The sequence below is a fragment of the Miniopterus natalensis genome, chromosome 9 (assembly GCF_054644295.1).
Source record: "Miniopterus natalensis isolate mMinNat1 chromosome 9, mMinNat1.hap1, whole genome shotgun sequence".
NCBI lineage: Eukaryota > Metazoa > Chordata > Mammalia > Chiroptera > Miniopteridae > Miniopterus > Miniopterus natalensis.
Genome location: NC_142089.1, coordinates 7,545,041 through 7,562,123, shown reverse-complemented (window position 1 = coordinate 7,562,123; position 17,083 = coordinate 7,545,041). Strand labels below are relative to the sequence as shown.

Genomic DNA, 17,083 nt, shown 5'->3' with positions numbered 1-17,083 from the left:
TCGTTTGTTCCCTGATAAGAAAGCCTCTTTTACGATTTTCAATTTGCCCTTATTTTAATGAAAAGAAGCCGGGGTTGCACCGCCCAAGAAGAAGCTAATCAAATAAAGCAAATTGGTGTTACCTTCTCCTCGTCATTATTATTTCTATGGCTCCAGCTGGAATTTATTATGAAAAGCAATTGGTTTTCATATCTGGCAGATTGCAGCCTGGGCCAGGCCTGACAGCCTTTCTTCCTTACTGTTCCATAAATAGCTCAGTGGCCGGTCTCGGGTGGGGGAGGGGAGGGCACGCGCTCCCCACCAGCTTTCTTGCTCCTTGCCCCCCAAATCGTGAAGACCCTGTAAACAAATCAGAAGAAGACGCCAGGTTGAGAGTTCATAAACCAGCCCCTCCCGGAGAGATTCGGGCTGTCTGGTGGCTTGTTGGGTTTCCATTTGGCGTCGTATCAACCTAGCTGTGCTCTGGCCATCAATTACCACTGTCGCTGGGTTTGTGTGTGAGGGAGATAAGCAGAGGAGACATTCCTTTCCCAGATGTCTTTCCTCCCCTTGCAACAAAAGAAGGAACTATGGGAACAATTTAAATCAGGCTCAAACGATCCTTCCTTTATAAGAAGCCGTCTGCCTTGAGCGGTTCTTGTGGGCTCTGAAAGTGCCCGGGGTCGCTGCTACTAGAGAAGGGGAGAGGGTACCTTGGATGTGCCAGGGATTTTTAGCCAACGCCAGGAAGCAGGGCAGTGGGATGGTTCGCTGGTTCTACCCTTACCCGCTCTGTGACCTTGGGAAAGTTACTTCCCTTCTCTGTGCCCCAAACCTCCTTATCTGTGAAACAGGGTTAACAGTGCCCGCCCACTACAGTTGTGGGATGTGAATGAGACCGGGTGTAAAGGGCCTTGCCCTGTGTCTGACACACCGTAATGCTCGGTAAATGGCTGCTCTTGTTGTCATAGTAATTATTGTCATGCTTATTGACATTTTGGACCAAGCTCTACTCTTCTTATGGTGCATTTAAATCAAGCCGTTCTGTGTTAGAAGATCCGAAGGAAAGATGTGGGTACATAAAATACAGAAGCTGCAATTAAGGGTGGGGGAGGGTTCTGGTTTTCTAACTGCCCCCTGGAACAGAGATGTAGCACTGGTCCCAGGGATGCATCTACTGCTATAGGACACAGCATTTTGTGCCTTGTCGCAGGGGGCTGCTTTATATTTGGTGTCAGGGTTGGAGGCTGTTGGGACTGCAGGAACTGCACTTCCCGCTAGCCAGGCCCTTCCATGTATCTTGTGGTGGGAGGGATGGAACCAAGGGCAAGGAGAAAAAAGGAGGAGCCTGCCCAAGGTTTGGGTTCCAGCCGGAAATTCTTTATAGTTGGTCACTGTGTAGAAGCCATCCGGGTGTTATTCATGGAATCCTGCTAGGAACAAGGACATCATCTGCTCTCAAAGGGAAGCTGCAAAGGCAGATCTTAGGAATTCAGTGGAGCAATAGCCAGTCAGCGGGAACAGAGCTTACTGCTGCTCTGGGCCAGGCCAGGGGAATGGGCTGACACGAGACTAGCACCCAGGAAGTCCGCAGTCACAGGAGAAGCAAGCTGGGTCCCAGCTGTCTGCATGGAACTTTAGGTGGTTGTCAAGGACTTGTAATTGCTCTGTTAGTGATAGGGTAACTGGAGCTTCTAGGAGGAAGAGCCGTGAACCTGAGCTGTAGTGAGTGCACTGATTTCTAAACTTAGACTCGGGTACTGGGAAGGGTATTAAGACCATTCTTTGTATAGGATTAACCTAGTCTTGGATGCAACCCCCCGTTACTCCATAAATTCCTATTTAATATCCACACACAAAACCTCTTGAGAACATATCACTCCTCTGGTCTTCAGTTATGAGTAGTCTTCTCGCTACCTGATTTGAAAAATATATCTTGTCCTAAAGTGATGGATGAGTGTGTGCCTCCAGTGTCTAGGGATGGCCTATCCCATGGGTGGTTTTTGAGTCATACTGAACAACATACCATTTCATTACTTCCCAGGCTCTTCCATTGTTGTCCCCTGTAGGGAGCCCTACAAAAGGGGCCCAGTTTGTCATGATTAGTCATGAAGAACATTATTATGTGGCAGGTGACATGCTGGGCACCTTGTGTATATCATGTCTACTACAACCAAGAGGTCAAGTAATTTGTTCAAGGTCACATAGCTCATAAGGAGCTGAGCTAAGGTTTAAGATGTAACCTAGAGCTTACTCCAAGTCCCACAATGATCATCTTTTTAAAAACTTACTATGGAAAATTTCAACTATGTACAAATATAGATGAACTAGTATAATGAACTCCCATACACTTATCGCCCACCCTCAACTACAGCCAACACATGGTGCCCGTCTTGTTTCTCACCTCCTCTCATCACCACACACATTATTGTGAGGCATATCTTAGACACTGTAATTTCACTGGCAAATGTTTCAGTCTATATCTCTAACATGTAAGGTCTCTTTTTAAAAATATGTCTGCACTGCAACTATTACTCTTTAAAATTAATAATAATTCTAAATAACATTAAATATCCAGTCACTGTTCAAAATCCCAATTGTTTCACAAATGCCATATTTTTAAAAAGGTTTGTAGAGTTGGGTGTTTTTGAATCAAGTAGGGGCTACACATTGTGATTGGTTAATGTATCTCTTTCTTTATCTTTTTTAACATATATATTCCCAATTCAGAAGGCTCCTACTCTTGATCTTATTGAATTTGCTAAGAATCCAGGACATTTGTCTTATAGAGTGTCCTGCAATCTGGATTTTGCTGACTATACCCCTGCTGTGTCCTTTACTGTGTTCTTCTCTCTGTGGGCCTTATAAAGTGGTAGTTAGATCAAGAGGTCTGAATAATTTCAAGCTCCTTTTCTTTTTTCCTACAGAAAATTGTCCTTCCATCAGGGACACATACTATCTGGTTGTTTCTTTTTGTGATCAGTCACTGTTGATGATCCATAAATTCATTAGGGGTTACAAAAATTCTTTCACTTCGTGATTTATTGGCTGAAATACTTTTATAGACATGGCCCTCTCTTTTTGTAGTTGCTATCTCAAAAGAATAGTTTGTGCAGGAAGTAGGATAAGTGCCTGATTCCATCTTTTTTTTTTTTTTAGTTTTCAAAATAATGCATTATGTCATTAGCATCCTCCAACAATGATCAATTAGTGTTTTGTTTGTGTGCTTCGGGATCATTATGAACTAATGAATTTAAACATATTTAATGTGTTTTAATTCACAGCCCTTACTATTTTATTGATGCTCAAATTGTTCCGTCTTTGGTCAGTGAGAGCCTCTTCAAGTTGGTTCCTAAACCCTTTTTACATGATTTTAAGTCTTTATACAGCTCACATCATACTTAATGGTGAAACTGAATGTTTTCCTCCTTAACATGCAGAATAAGACAAGGGTGTTTATTTTCACCACACCTGTTCAACATTGCACCAGAGCTTCTAGCCAGTGTGATAAGGCAAGAAAAATAAATAGATAAGAGGCATCTAGAATGGAAAGGAAGAAGTGAAACTATATTTGCTCACAGGTGACTTTATTATATATGAATAAGATTCTAAATAATATGCAAAAAGTCAATAGAACTAATAAATGGGTTTAGCAAGGTCATAGGATACAATATCAATAGACAAAAATTAATTGTATTCCTACATAGTAGAAATGAACAATCCAAAAACGAAATTAGGGAAATAATTTAATTCACAATAGCAGCCAAAAGAATAAAGTATTTAGATAAATTTAATTTACAAGATTTAAAACCTGTACTACAAAGTCTTACTGAGAGAAATGAAAGATTTACATAAATGGAGAGACATTCCGTGTTCTGCGATTGATTGGGAATTCAATAATTCAATATAGTTAAATGGCAATTATTTCCAACTTGATTTCTAGTTTCAATACAACCCCTATCAAAATTTTAGCAGGCTTTTTTGTTGTTTTTGTTGCAGAAATTGTCAAACTTATCTTAAAATGTATACGGAAATACAAAGGACCTAGAAGAATACCCAAAATAATTTTGAAAAATAAGAGCAGAGTAGGAGGATTGATACTCTCTGATTTCAAAACTTACTATAAGCTTGCATCAATCAAGACAGTGTAGTATTGTCATAGGATAGGAAGTAGAACGGATTATGAAGTCCAGAAATAAAGCTTTATGTTTATGGTCAATTTATTTTCAACAAAGGTGCAAGAGCAATTAAATGGGGGAAAGAATAGCCTTTTAAAAAACCAAAACCAAGACCAAAACCAAGTGGTACTGGGACAGTTAGATATCCATGTACCAAAAATCAACCTAGACCCTTATCTCACTCTTCATGCAAAAATTAAAGTGCATCATAGACTTAAATGTAAGAGCTAAAACTATGAAACTCTTAGAAAACATACACAACAGGACACTTCTGTGACCATGGGTTAGGCAAAAAAATTCTTAGAACATGAAGAGCATGATTCATAAAAGATAAAAAAATTATAAATTGGACTTTTCCAAAATTAAAACCTTTTTCTTTTTATAAGAAATCATTAAGAAAAAGAAAAGCCATCGAGACTGGGAGGAAATATTTGCAAATTATGTATCTGATAAAGGACCTGTATCCAGATTTTATGTAAATAACTCTTATAACTCAAAGAGAAGACGACAAACAATTCATTTGAAAATGGGCAAAAGATTCAAGTAGACATTTCACCAAAGAATTATATGAATGGCTAATAAGGACATGAAAAGATGCTCAACATCATTAGTCATTAGGGAAATGCAAATTAAAACCCGACCACACGCCCACTAGGATGGCTGTGATCCAGAAGGCAGACAATGCCACATGCCGGGAGGATGTGGGGATGTCGGAACCCTGGTGCATGTCTAGGAGACTGCAAAATGCTGCTGCAGCTCTGCGCGACAGCCTGGCAGTTTTACGTCATGTCATCAGATGCACCCACCTTTCCAAGTATTGTTGCTCGATTTTTAATCACGGTTAGGAAAGTTTCTTCCACTTTCAGGTTAGAGAGAAATTGAGCTACACTTGCTTTTAGAGTCTGCTTGATTTTATTTTTTACATTCAAACCTCGTTCCATTGGAATTTATGATGCTGAATGATATGAGGGATAGACTCAGTTTTATCTCCTTCCATATGCCAATATCACGTATGAAAAAGTCAGTCCCCTCCGCCCAACTGAATTGAGATACCTTTTTTAGTGTACACTAAATTCGTATATATAAGTGGGCATATTTCTGGATTTCCTACTTTGTTCCATTGATCTGTTAAGAATTTCATACTTTTAAAAATATTGAGGCCTTATAGAATGTGTTAATAGCTGGCAGGGCTAGCCTCACAGCGTGGTATTCTTTATTGGAGTTTTTCTGTCTATTCTTGGTGTTTTTTCCTTCCTAATAAATTTTTCTAAATCTGGAAAAAATATCCTCATGGGACTCTTGTTGTCATTACATTATATTTATAAATTAAATATATTTAAAAATTAACTTTTTATGATCTAAACTTTTCCTAACCAAGAACATGTTGTCTTTGCATTTATTGAAAACTACTTTTGTGTCTTTTAGATTTTTATAGTTTGAGGATTTTCTTATTAAATGTATGCCTAGGTGTTTAATCTTCTTTTTCCATATTCTAAGTGGAGACTTCCGTCATTCCTTCTGTCTGTTCTGTTTGTGTGCATGTGTGTATATGACACACACTTTTGTATAAACTATTATATGTGTAAACTATTGATTATGTATCTTAATTTTATACCTGCTTCTTTACTTTTAAAATTTGTGGCAGTTTTCCCATTGATCCCGTGACCTTTTTACCACATTACACTGAGCGTTATTGGTGTTGCTAGCTATCAGTTTCTCAGATTAAAAGGTACTTGGCTAGCAGCTCCCCTGGTGGGAACAAAGCTCCTTGTTCCCCTTCCTTTCCTGTCTTCCCTCCTGCTGCCCCCGAGGAGGTCTCCACTGTTTCCCTGAGGCTCTCTTAGACTGACTGCCTCAGCCTCGGTGCAGCTTTGGTTTACTTGGCAGCTGGCCCCAGGAAACACTAGTCGGGGAGTGTGAATGTGAAAGGAATGGGAGGAATACAAATAAAGGGCCCTTTTTCCCCAGTAGGTCACCACCATGGACAACCGGAGCTTATGCCCTGGGAGGCTATGTGCAGCACCCAGTTACTCTAACCACAGGGGCAGGAAGCCGGGGATTGCCTCAGCGTTGTCCCAGCCACGGGGAAAGGAAGCTAGCGATTCACCCACCAAACCTGCTCCCCTGGGTGAAGGATGCTTTCAGGACATTAATAGCCACCCGGGGGTAGAGCCGAGTGGGGACTGGAACCCGGTCACCTTAGGGGCAGATCTGGAGTCAGAGTCACCCTTTCTGGCTAGAAAGGTTTGATTTCCTCTTGACCTGTGTGTTGAGAATGATGGTAATACTTACTTATAGGGTTGTGAAAATGCGAAATGTAGAAGTAGATTAGATACAGACACAGACGTAGATATAGGTTTAGGTGTACACGTAGATGTACATGTAGACGTAGACATAGACATGCATGTGGCGTGCCCTGCCCAGCACCAGGCACTAACTGGGAGCTGGGAGCCTTACTCAGTGGCAGGGCTTCCGTGCCTCCTTGCAGTTGCCGTTACCCTCTGTCCTCAATTCCATTTCAGTCTCTCTGCTTTTCTCAGGTGGGTGCTACCTTAAAGGCCTCCCTGAGTGGCCCCTCTTGTGGGGCCTAGGTCACCTCTCTTTTCTCCCAGAGCAGCCCCCAGCCCCTCCCTCCCGCCTCAGATCCCTTCCCACCAGCTTCAGCTTGTCTTTATTATATTCTGAATGGCAGTACACGCTCATTTTCTTTGCATTGTGGGGCCCGTGGCCCTCTCCAAGCTGATCCGGTTTTACCTTGGCTGTTCCAAGGACCTGTGAACTGTGGAGGGGGACTGCCCCATCAGGCAGAGCAGGGGCAAGTTCAAATAGCATCAGAGTGCTGGATTAAAGACTTTTAGGTGCTCATTATTGCAAGTTAAAATGATGATTCCATTTATTAAGGCCGTTTAAATTGTACAGTTGGTTCCCTGGGGGATTACGTTCTGCTGCAAATGTCAGAGGACAGGGCCATTCCCACATTTTCGAAATGTATAGGGAGGAAACTTCCCCAAACCCCTTCTAGGTTCTCCAGCTGCTCTAATAATTAAGTTGATACAAAACAAATTAACAGGAGAAAAACAAATTTAATTTGGTACGTACTGGAACCCCAAAGATACTTGTCCCTCAGACAGTAAAGTAACTGGGGCTATATGCCATCCTGGGCACAGGAGAAGGGGGCAAGGGTCTGGGACCACAGGGAGGTAGTGAACAGATGTTTGGTGAACAGATGTTTGCCCTGCCATGCAGAGGAGCCTTTCTGATGGGAACAGTCATCTCTGCTAATAGCTTTCTTCTGGGTACAGCACCCCATCTAAGTTCCTTTAAGCAGTTAAGGAAGAGGCTAGAAAAAGACCCTTCCTAGGTCTGTTAGGCCTTAATTGCCTCAGCTCAAATTAATCCACATGCCAAAATGGCATATTTTGGGGTCATGTATTCTGTTCCCCCTTAGTTTTGCCTTTGGAACTTCCCCAAGAATTTCCTGTGCTGAAGTTGAACTGGTAGATTCTTCCAACTCATTGAACCAGGCTCAGTCCTGAGAATAGGTCAGCTCAGTTGGGCTCATTTCAAGCGATCAGATATTCAATAAGGGCAATTCTGTGGCAAAAGGAAAAACAATGGTTTATGCTGGAGCGACCTGTACTGCTGGTTTCTGAGCCCGAGGGTGGCCAGGGAGAGGACTTCTGTGCCAGCGGGAGCACCTTCAGATGGAGCGAGGGCAGCGGCAATCTGGCAGATTTCCCTGGTTTGCAGTTTACATCACCAGAAAAAGTGCAGTTTTAGTTTGTGTTCTTAATAATTCCAGGTCAGAAGGGTGGGAGGAAAACTGGAAACATTAGTTTGGAGAGTTGTAGCTCACTATCGGAGAGAACTGGAAGAATTCAGGATCTAGTGCAGTTTACAGGGAGAAAACCTCGAAGACAGTCCATAGCACTAGAATTTGATACCCACGAAGGTGTGTTATTGAAACATTTTTCTTTCTACAGTCACCCCTTTTCTATCAAAGATAACCACATTAAGACTAATTTGTTTGCAAATTAAGTCTAGTTTTAATAAAGTTGGCCTATTTACATAAGTGCAGCAAGAGTAGTGATCAACCACATAGACTCTTTAAATCTGCTCTCCTGGAACTTTTCGTAAAGAGGCTCAGCTGGAACTCCTAAAACCCTCTTAAGGCTAGGAAGCCAAGCCCAGGACTTACCGTCAGGCTTCACCTACAATACCTAGAGGTTTGGGTAAACCCTTCTCTTCTCGAGGTCCCCAAAATACCTTGAGCCTGGGCCTGCCAGGAGGTGACCTTCCTTGCTCCCCTGGTAAGGCTGCTGGGAACCCTACAAGCAGGTACAATGCTGAGTTTTCCAAGGGGCTCTGTACGCTCCATAAATTCACCCTTAGTCCCTTAAAGCTGCCTGGTCATATCTGATTCTATGCACATCTTTCTCGAATGTGACATTCCAGTCAAAGCTTTGGTAACATAACCAATGTTTGCAATGTGTCCTGTTAGAAGGAGAACAGGTTCTTCTTGAGCTGTATCTCCACGAAAATGCAAATACTCACTCCGAGTCCCCGAGTTCCCGAGGGACCAGGTGGGAGAAGAGGGTAAATGTTTCATCTTTGTTCACAAAAATGTATTTTATTAAATTGCCGTAAGTCATAGATAGCTCAAGAGGAAAGGTCTCCTTACAACCAGAAGACAAAAGGTAGAAGCCAGCAACATTTTACACAAAAAGTCATAAAAATTACGGTCATCCTCATTAGTTCATTCAGTCCCATGTAATTAATTCCTGTTGCTTTTCTGTTGGCAGTTTTATGAAACCATCAGGGTTTTTTCTCATTCGAGTTCTGTAATTTCTTATCCAGATCTGAACATTATCATAAACTTGAATCCGAGAGTACTTGCCAGATTCTTTCCACAAATTTCTTTGAAGATGAAGCACCTTTTCAGGAACACCTTTTGCAAAAACATTGGAGTAAACTGATAACTTTCTGTATGACAAAAAACTTTAAAATGGCCATGGTTAAAGATCTGATGATAGCTCCTTAGCATGTTATTGACAGGAAGTTTGGTTCTTCCTATGACACACAACATTTTAAGATAATAATTAGAATTACAAATGCTACATTATAGCAGGACAGCTGATTTCTAAGAATTTCACACAGTTGCTGGTACACTTATAACATATGCCTATATAAATATAATATAAAGAAGGCTTAGTATTACCTCTTCTCTGAAGACGCTTCCTATGTAATTTAACATCAAATATTTTGATTAGTTTAGCATCTCCCTTTTTATAAGGAGAGAGAACAGAATGTTTGAGGTGTTCCAGAGACCCTCCAAAAAAATCCCAAGTTACATTAAAGTCAAAAGGACTTCATTTAGATTTGGGGGGAATGTATCAAAAATATCACTGGACTGGACACTTGATTAAATAGGATCACAGATCATTATGAAACAATACTTAATTATCCATTTAACCAAAGTGACAATAAAAGATTTCAAAGGCAAATACAGAAGGCTACTTGGTTCTGAGCAAAATGCAGCGCTTAATATTGAGAAGACTAGGTTTACTCACGTAATCAAAGACTGCTGATAAAGATAATAAAGCACAGGAAATTACTCTGATAAAACATAAAATCTTTGCTTTCTAGGCAGATTGCCCAAAAGGTAAAAAACAAACAAGCAAGCTAACAAGCCTTGCACAATCTCTTATCAAGAGCAGTCCAGTAATCCAAGAAAACTTTTCCCCTTTCACAGAGGAAACCACATTCTAACTTTGCACCAGTGTACTTCCAGTATTAATTTTCATTCATACATTTTTAAAAACACTTAATTGTATCCATTCCAATCTTAGCCAGTTTAACCACACATACAATTTCTCTCCCAAGATTTCTATTCCCACAAAGCTGTAACTTTCTTTTCACGTTCAGATTTAGCCCCGTGTCTTTCCTTTTTCCCATCCTGAAGTAACCAGCTTAAAATGAGGACAGAATTACTTACTTTTCCCTCAACAAAAATTCGTCTCCCTGCTTCATACCTTCTCTTACCAAAAATGTGCTTTCTGCTTTCCTGGCGTATAGAGATGCTTCCCTTACTATCTCAGGAAATTTTAATTGCAAGTATCAATTAGAACTCTTAACCCTTAGAAACCTTGATTTCTAGTGAAAACTAAGCAACTGTGAACTGCCTGTTACACCAGCATTCTCTAGATTGGCCGGTTTATGAATACATTTATTTCATAATCTCCAGAAGCATCTGCTTTCTTACTGAATTTTTTTTAATGTGGCACAAGACATGTTTACTGCAAATCAAAATAGGTTTAGTTTCTCTGTAATAAGAAGCCAAAAGTGGATAAACTTATGCTCAATAATGGGTGTTTCTTTATTTCATCTTATTTGGAAGTGATCTAGATAATAACTTCCTATCATTTAATTTAACTTCGTAAAACTCCGAGGTTTCAAGTTACCAAAAAGATCTGGGAAACTAAGTACACATAACCCATAAAACATAATTATTGTTGAAAAGTTCACTTACAAGTTCTCATCCCACTTATATCCATCTAATTCACTTGTTCTTAACAGATGATTACTCGTGAAAATTTCATGAGACATTAAAGCAGTTAGCTATCATCTTAAATTATTCTTCTTGCTGACAAATTTTGTAGTAGAGATAACAGGAGCTTATTTGATTTCAGTAAATCTAGGTAGAATGGAAGGATTATATTTAACGCTATTAATTGTAAAGACATGCCTGCAGTAGTGAAACCAACAAACTTAAACTAGCTTTTATTTACTGAAAATTATGTTAGATCATGTATATTTCTGAGTTTTAGGAAAATTTAATTCAATAAGTGCTTATTTTAAAGATAATTAAATAGAGCTCTTTTGCAAATCAATTTTGGCAGTACCATCCAGAGATAGAAAAATATCACATATATGTAACATACATTCATAGACACATGTAAACACATAGCCAGACACAGAGACCCTCTATAGCTTCCATTTTAAAATTTTGCCATGAATCAGGTACAACAATAGTTTATAAATAACAGTGGAATCCAAATTGACAGATGGAACAAGGTAAGGTTACCTACTCCAGTGACTAAATAAAGCTTTACACTAATATTTGTGGAGAGGGCTTTGAAGATTTGTGTGTGTTTTTGTTTGTTTGTTTCTGTTTTTGTTTTTTACTATGCTATATCCTATGATAGGTCCATTACATTCTTTTTTTTTTTTTTAAGATTTTTAAAATTGATTTTTGACAGAGAGGAAGGGAGAGGGAGAGAGAGAAACATCAATGTGAGAGCCAAACATCAATCACCTGCCTCTTGCATGCCCCCTACTGGAGATTGAACCCGAAACCCAGGCAGGTTCCCTGACCAGGAATCAACCAGTGACCTCTCTGTGCATGGGACAACCTCAACCAACTGAGCCACACTGGCCAGGGCTGTATTTGTCTTTTGACAACTAATCTTAAGGAGGCTGTGAATTAGATTTGGGGCAAGCAAGGCTTTTTAGCAGTTTGTATTTTAAGAGCCCCTGCTTTTTCTCTCTAGTCTTAGGCCATTGTCTTAGTTATCACCTGGGGTGTTTGCATTTCAAAGACATGGTAAGATTTATTTCATCAAGGGACAGAGAAAGAATGCAAGGTTTCTCCTCAGTTTTGGGGTATATTTGTCTATTATCAGGAGTCTAGGGTAATTACTATTTAAGTTTTCCTTGTTTTGCCTAAGTGCAGATCCATTGTACGTCCCTTGTCACGGTGTTTACAGTGTCTGCCGGGGGATGGGAAGGGGCCTGAGGGGACTTGGGGTTGCTCTCAGAGCTGTGCTTTTGTCTCTCTGAAGATTTAAGCTGTAAATCAAGAATTGTTGATCCTTTCTGTCTCTGTTTCTCAAGCTGTCGTCAAAGGATCGGGAGCCTTTTCCATTATAATGCCTCTAGGTTGACTAGCCTGCCGACCACACTATTTTGAATTTGCCTTTTTATATATGGGAGAAAATTTTCTACTGAGGTGGAAATGGAAAGATGTCTACGTTTTGGAACCTCCAGGCTCAGTGCAATAAGCCTTTGAAAAGTCTGTATAAAGCATTCAACAAAGGCCCTAGATTCTTTCCTTTTTGAGGGCTCAATTTAACTTTAGACCAACTGACCTCAGGGGGCGAACCTCTCCTAATGCCTCTATTAGCCCTGAATATCACCTCCAGCCAAGCCATTTCCTGGTCATTCGCAGGAGGGCCTGGGAGATTTTCTGGCCATCTGTCTCCGCAGTGAGGGGTTTTCTCCAGAGGGCCTTCTGGCTTGTCTCATAATTACAGTATAATCACAGGAGGGAATAACCCCCTTATAAGGGTTGTAAATGGCCATTAATTTTCTAAATTCCTCTTTAAATTTGGTGGGATCTTCTGAAAGTGGAGATAAAAGAGCTTTATAATTTAAAGATCTGCTGCTGTCCAGGGGACATCAGTTCTTTGGGTGGGGGTCTAAGATGTATCTGCTAAGGACACTGCACAGAAAGGCCCGAAGCTGGCAAAGCCTGATGATCGAGCCCAGCAAAATGAGCCTCACTGTCCCGTGCCTCTGCTAAATTCACTTCCATGCTCTCAGCACTTACAAAAGCTACCGGTCTTCTATGGGCCTGAGAGATCAGGCTGGAGTGCTCTCTAGCTTTCATGGGGGAACAGAAGTTCAAACAGGCGGCTGGTGTTGAAGGTGTAGATGTTGGTGGAAAACAGGCTCTTCCACAGGATCGTAAGAAAGCATTTCATGGATCCACACATGGGAGATTGTGGTGGGGCGAAGTTTACTCATGATGCAAAATCAAAGGAGTTCATCTCCTGGGTTTTCATCGATCCATCTCCATCCATCCCACCATAGAAAACGTCCAATCATGTCCTCAGCAAGGTCAAAACAAAGGCTGATGTCCAGAGTTTCTGCCTCATATGAAAGTTCAGTCTTTTTAGAGCCCACACGGTCTGTGGGTCCAGTCGCTGATAGACCTGTATGGCAGCATGTTCCAGGATGAGAGAGAAGGCTCAGGGCGAGTGTGGGTCACTGAGAGAGAGGGGGAGAGGGAGAGGGAGAGAGCGAGAGCAGGAGCACACTTCTTTGTTCCCCTGGGCTTTTAACCAGGAACTCTTTCAAAATAACTAATCAACTTCGCAAGCTTTTGTGGCCTTCCGATGAGGTCCACCCCCTGACCAGTGATTTCTGTCTCAGGTTAGACTAACAGGCCTTTACGGTCAGGCGCCCCCCCTGCCACATTTTCACTCCTATTGAGCATGTGCCCTTTGTTCTATCCCTTCCCCCAGTGACCTGCAGGGAATGGACAGGTGGTTCCCTGGGAGGGGTGTGCATGTGTGTGTGTGTGGGTGTGCGTGTGTGTGGGTGTGTGTGGGTGTGTGTGTGAGAGAGAGAGAGAGAGAGAGACAGAGAGAGAGAGGGAGAAACTGTAGCTTCCTGGTGAAGCAAACAGGCTCAGTATCCCCAGCTAACCATGCTTAACAGTGTCTGATTCCCCTGCTCTCTTCTTTTTAATATTTAGCTGCCTACGGTAACATAGGTGTTTGGGAGGTAAGAAAATTTGCTGAGAAGATGGGGCTGGATTTTAAGAAGGGAAAATTATGTTGGCTGTGGACCAGTTTTGGTTCTAAGTCTAATTTCTATTCTTCCCTCTTATTAAGAGAGTCCCTAAGGCTATGTTCCTTTGTATCCGTTTTTCACCTTGGTTTTCCACAGGTACCAATAAGACAATTGTTTAGGACGAGAGCTCTGTAAAAAATATATATTTTCTTTTAAATATAGTCAATGCAAAGAATCCATTGTTTGACCATTGATGAGTAGGATCTTATATTAATCTCAATACCGTCTCAAACCAATAAGCCTTTTTATGGCTTAATGATGGACACAGAGGTTTCTGAAAAGAGGAGGTAAAGATGCAGCCCTTTCTCAAGATCCAGAAAGTTCATTCCCATCTAGCCTAAGAAAGAAAAGACCGTCATTGTCACAAGGGGTAGAACAGTGGGCTGCATGCAGGTGGTGTCTCGGGTCTCCTTTGAGAATGTGTTACACCTCCAGCCCAGACCCTCTAATTGGAGACACCAGGCTGGCGCTACTGGAATGGGACTCCCCAGCACTAAAAAGACAGCCAAGGCCCATTACTGACTGGGACCCTTCTGACACATTCCCCTAAGAGCTGGCACAGTCAAACAAAGAGACTGCTGCCTGTGACCTCCTGTCTCAGAGTCCCAGTCTACTCTGCTGGCCACCCAATGCATGTCCATGCATACACTTTCTGGCTGGCGGAGACCAGGGAGAGTATTTTCACTGGTCACAAAGCTAAGCTCTCAGGACACAGAACAAGATGAAAATGAAAGGAAAACCTCATTCAGTGTTCACAGAGGGGACCCACAGCAAAGTTTGCCTAAACCAGGGCTGGGGAACCTTTTTTGTGCCAAGGGCCATTTGGATATTTATAGCATCATTCGAAGGCCATACGAAATTATCAGCTTAAAAATTAGCCTGCTATGTTTGGTCAAACATTTAATTAACTCACCCTCAGTGTCATGGCTAGAACAGTTTTTCTTTGGTGAGGTCTTAGCAGGGCCAGATCAAATGATATGGCCCGCTGGCCAGCCATTCCCCACCCCTGGCCTGAACAAACGCTGGTCTGGTGAGGACCTTGAACTCACCAGACTGTGAGGCTAGCTCCAACCATAGGTTTATGGGACCTCTGCCTGCATTCTACCCTGTGGTTTTCCTCCATATGACAAGCGACACAAAAGACAAAGACAAAGGAAAACAGTGACCCTCTCTGGAAGGAAAGGATCGATAGAGAACTAGAGTACTCATAAGAAACCTTTACCAGTCTCTTTACCCATGGAACTAGTTGGCAAATATTTTGCCCTGCTAATCTAAATTTGGAACAGGACAAGGACTTTTACCACTCTCGCTTCCATGGGCCCCACAGGCAGAGACCTGGGAGACTGCCACGGTAAGAATTCTCACCTCCAGCTGATGCGTGTCCCAGGTCCCAGGATTGCTCAGCCGCAGCACCCCCGAGGGAGCAGTGTCCAGGCCCACATCAGGCTCCAAAGCTGTAGGGGAGGAAACTTTCCCCTTCTCCCTTCTAGGTTCTTTGGCTGGTCTAATAATTAAATTGACAGAAGACAGATTAACAGGAGAAAAAAATCCAAATTTAATTTTGTACATACGGGAGCCCTTAAAATATGAGGCTCCCAGAGAGTCGGATAATTGAGGCTTATATGCAGTCCTGAGCTAAGGAGAAGGAGCGGGGATCTGGGACCACAAAGGGGGGAGGAAAATTCACAAAAAGATGGGAAGAGCAAATGTTCGTTGAACAGATGTTTGCCCTGCCATGCAGAGAAGTCTTTCTGATGTAAACAGTTCTCTCTGCTAATAGCTCTGTTTTTGGTATAGGCTCCCTATCTAAATATTTTAGGTAGTTAGAGAAGAAGTTTAAAAAAAAAAGACTCTCCCTGGGTCTGTTAGGCCTTGATTGCCTTCAGCTCAAAATAATCCTCATGCTAAAATGCCATATTTTGGGGTCACCTATTCTCCCCCCCAAATACAAAGGTCAGAGGAAGATGGGTTCCCGTGGGTGGGTGCAGTTGTGATTCTGACTGTGGATGTAACAGATGTAACAGTGTGTGGGGGAGTCCACTCTCTCTGGCTCATACCAGTTAGGATCTGGGGACACGTGGCCTGAAGGCACTGCCGAGGTTCTCGACCAGGATTAGGAGGGGCACAGGGTCGAGCCCTGTCTTAGCTCACAGGAAGCTGGATTGGATAATGCCGTGTCTCCTGCAGCAGATGAGTTTTCTGGGACCAAGGGGTCCCTGCCACACTCTCATGAGTGTCTTCATTCCTGTTGGAGGGGGTGAGACAAATGCAGAGCCGGCTGGTGGACTGGATGTATCCCTTTGCTTAATCCTTAGGCAGTGGCCCTGAGCACAGCGGCTGGACTATGGGGCCCTTCCCATGGGCTTCAGGGCTGGAGGGCTCACGGCGGTCTGAAGCTGGGGTGCGAGTACCCAGGGCAGGGCTGAGGCTATGGAGCTAGCCCAGTTGGCCCTGTATTCCAGCTTACCTGTCACATAGAAACGGAAGAGAACTGCGACGTTTGCAGCGTAGCCTTTTAAGTGTGAGACAGATACCGTCAGGTGACAGCCTTGTGACTGGCACGGGGAGCTGTTTCCTGATTGTTTTAGTCTGTGCCTACGTGGGGAGGAAACCAAAACTGACACACACCAATTGCACTGTGATGGGCAAACAATGAAGTGTTGGGAGTCTGTAATTTCCCAGGGAGCTGGTGTTTGGTCGTCACCTTGTGGCTGAGTGACACAGCCCGGCTGGGTGGGAGCCACAATTAGCTGCTGTCACCCTGGCGTGGTTTTTGTTTTTGTTTTTTCCTGCAGACAATGGAATAGTAAGACATCAATAGCCAATGCCCTGGGCCTGGTGGTGAAATGATCCTGTTGTTCAAAGGAACAGTGCAGAATGGGGTGGCAGCTCCTGACCCAGGCCCCGAGGAGGGAGGGCTGGTTACTCTGTCCCCTCTGCTGTGGCTGGCGGAGAAACCTGAGCCAACCTGCCCCAGAAAAAGCTGCTTCCTTTGCACTGACTGGGAGACAGGGACTGCCCGTGCTGGCCTGGTGTGTGCAAGGAATCACTCGTGTTCCTTTCTTCATGCTCAGAGTTTAGCTGCAGAGGGACACGGAGTTGGCCACGAGGGGTGGGGGGTCGGAGGGCCGAGTGATGTGCTGTTAGTTTTCAGGGGAGTCTGCCTTGAGGGTTGGGTCCACCCCCACCTGCAGAAACATTATTCTGGAAGTGGTTTACCAGAGCACTCGCCCTGCGCTGCCAGAGAAGTTTAGCTCTTTCTCCCTTGGTGTTTCCAGACCAGAACCTGT

The 17,083-nt window shown here is 42.8% G+C and overlaps 1 protein-coding gene across 1 annotated transcript in view; it reads left to right on the top strand.

The window, feature by feature from the left end:
* The window catches only part of CAMTA1 (calmodulin binding transcription activator 1), a 689,419-nt gene that overhangs the window by 350,627 nt on the left and 321,709 nt on the right, over nt 1–17,083 (top strand). The gene's annotated exons all lie outside the window — the stretch shown is intronic.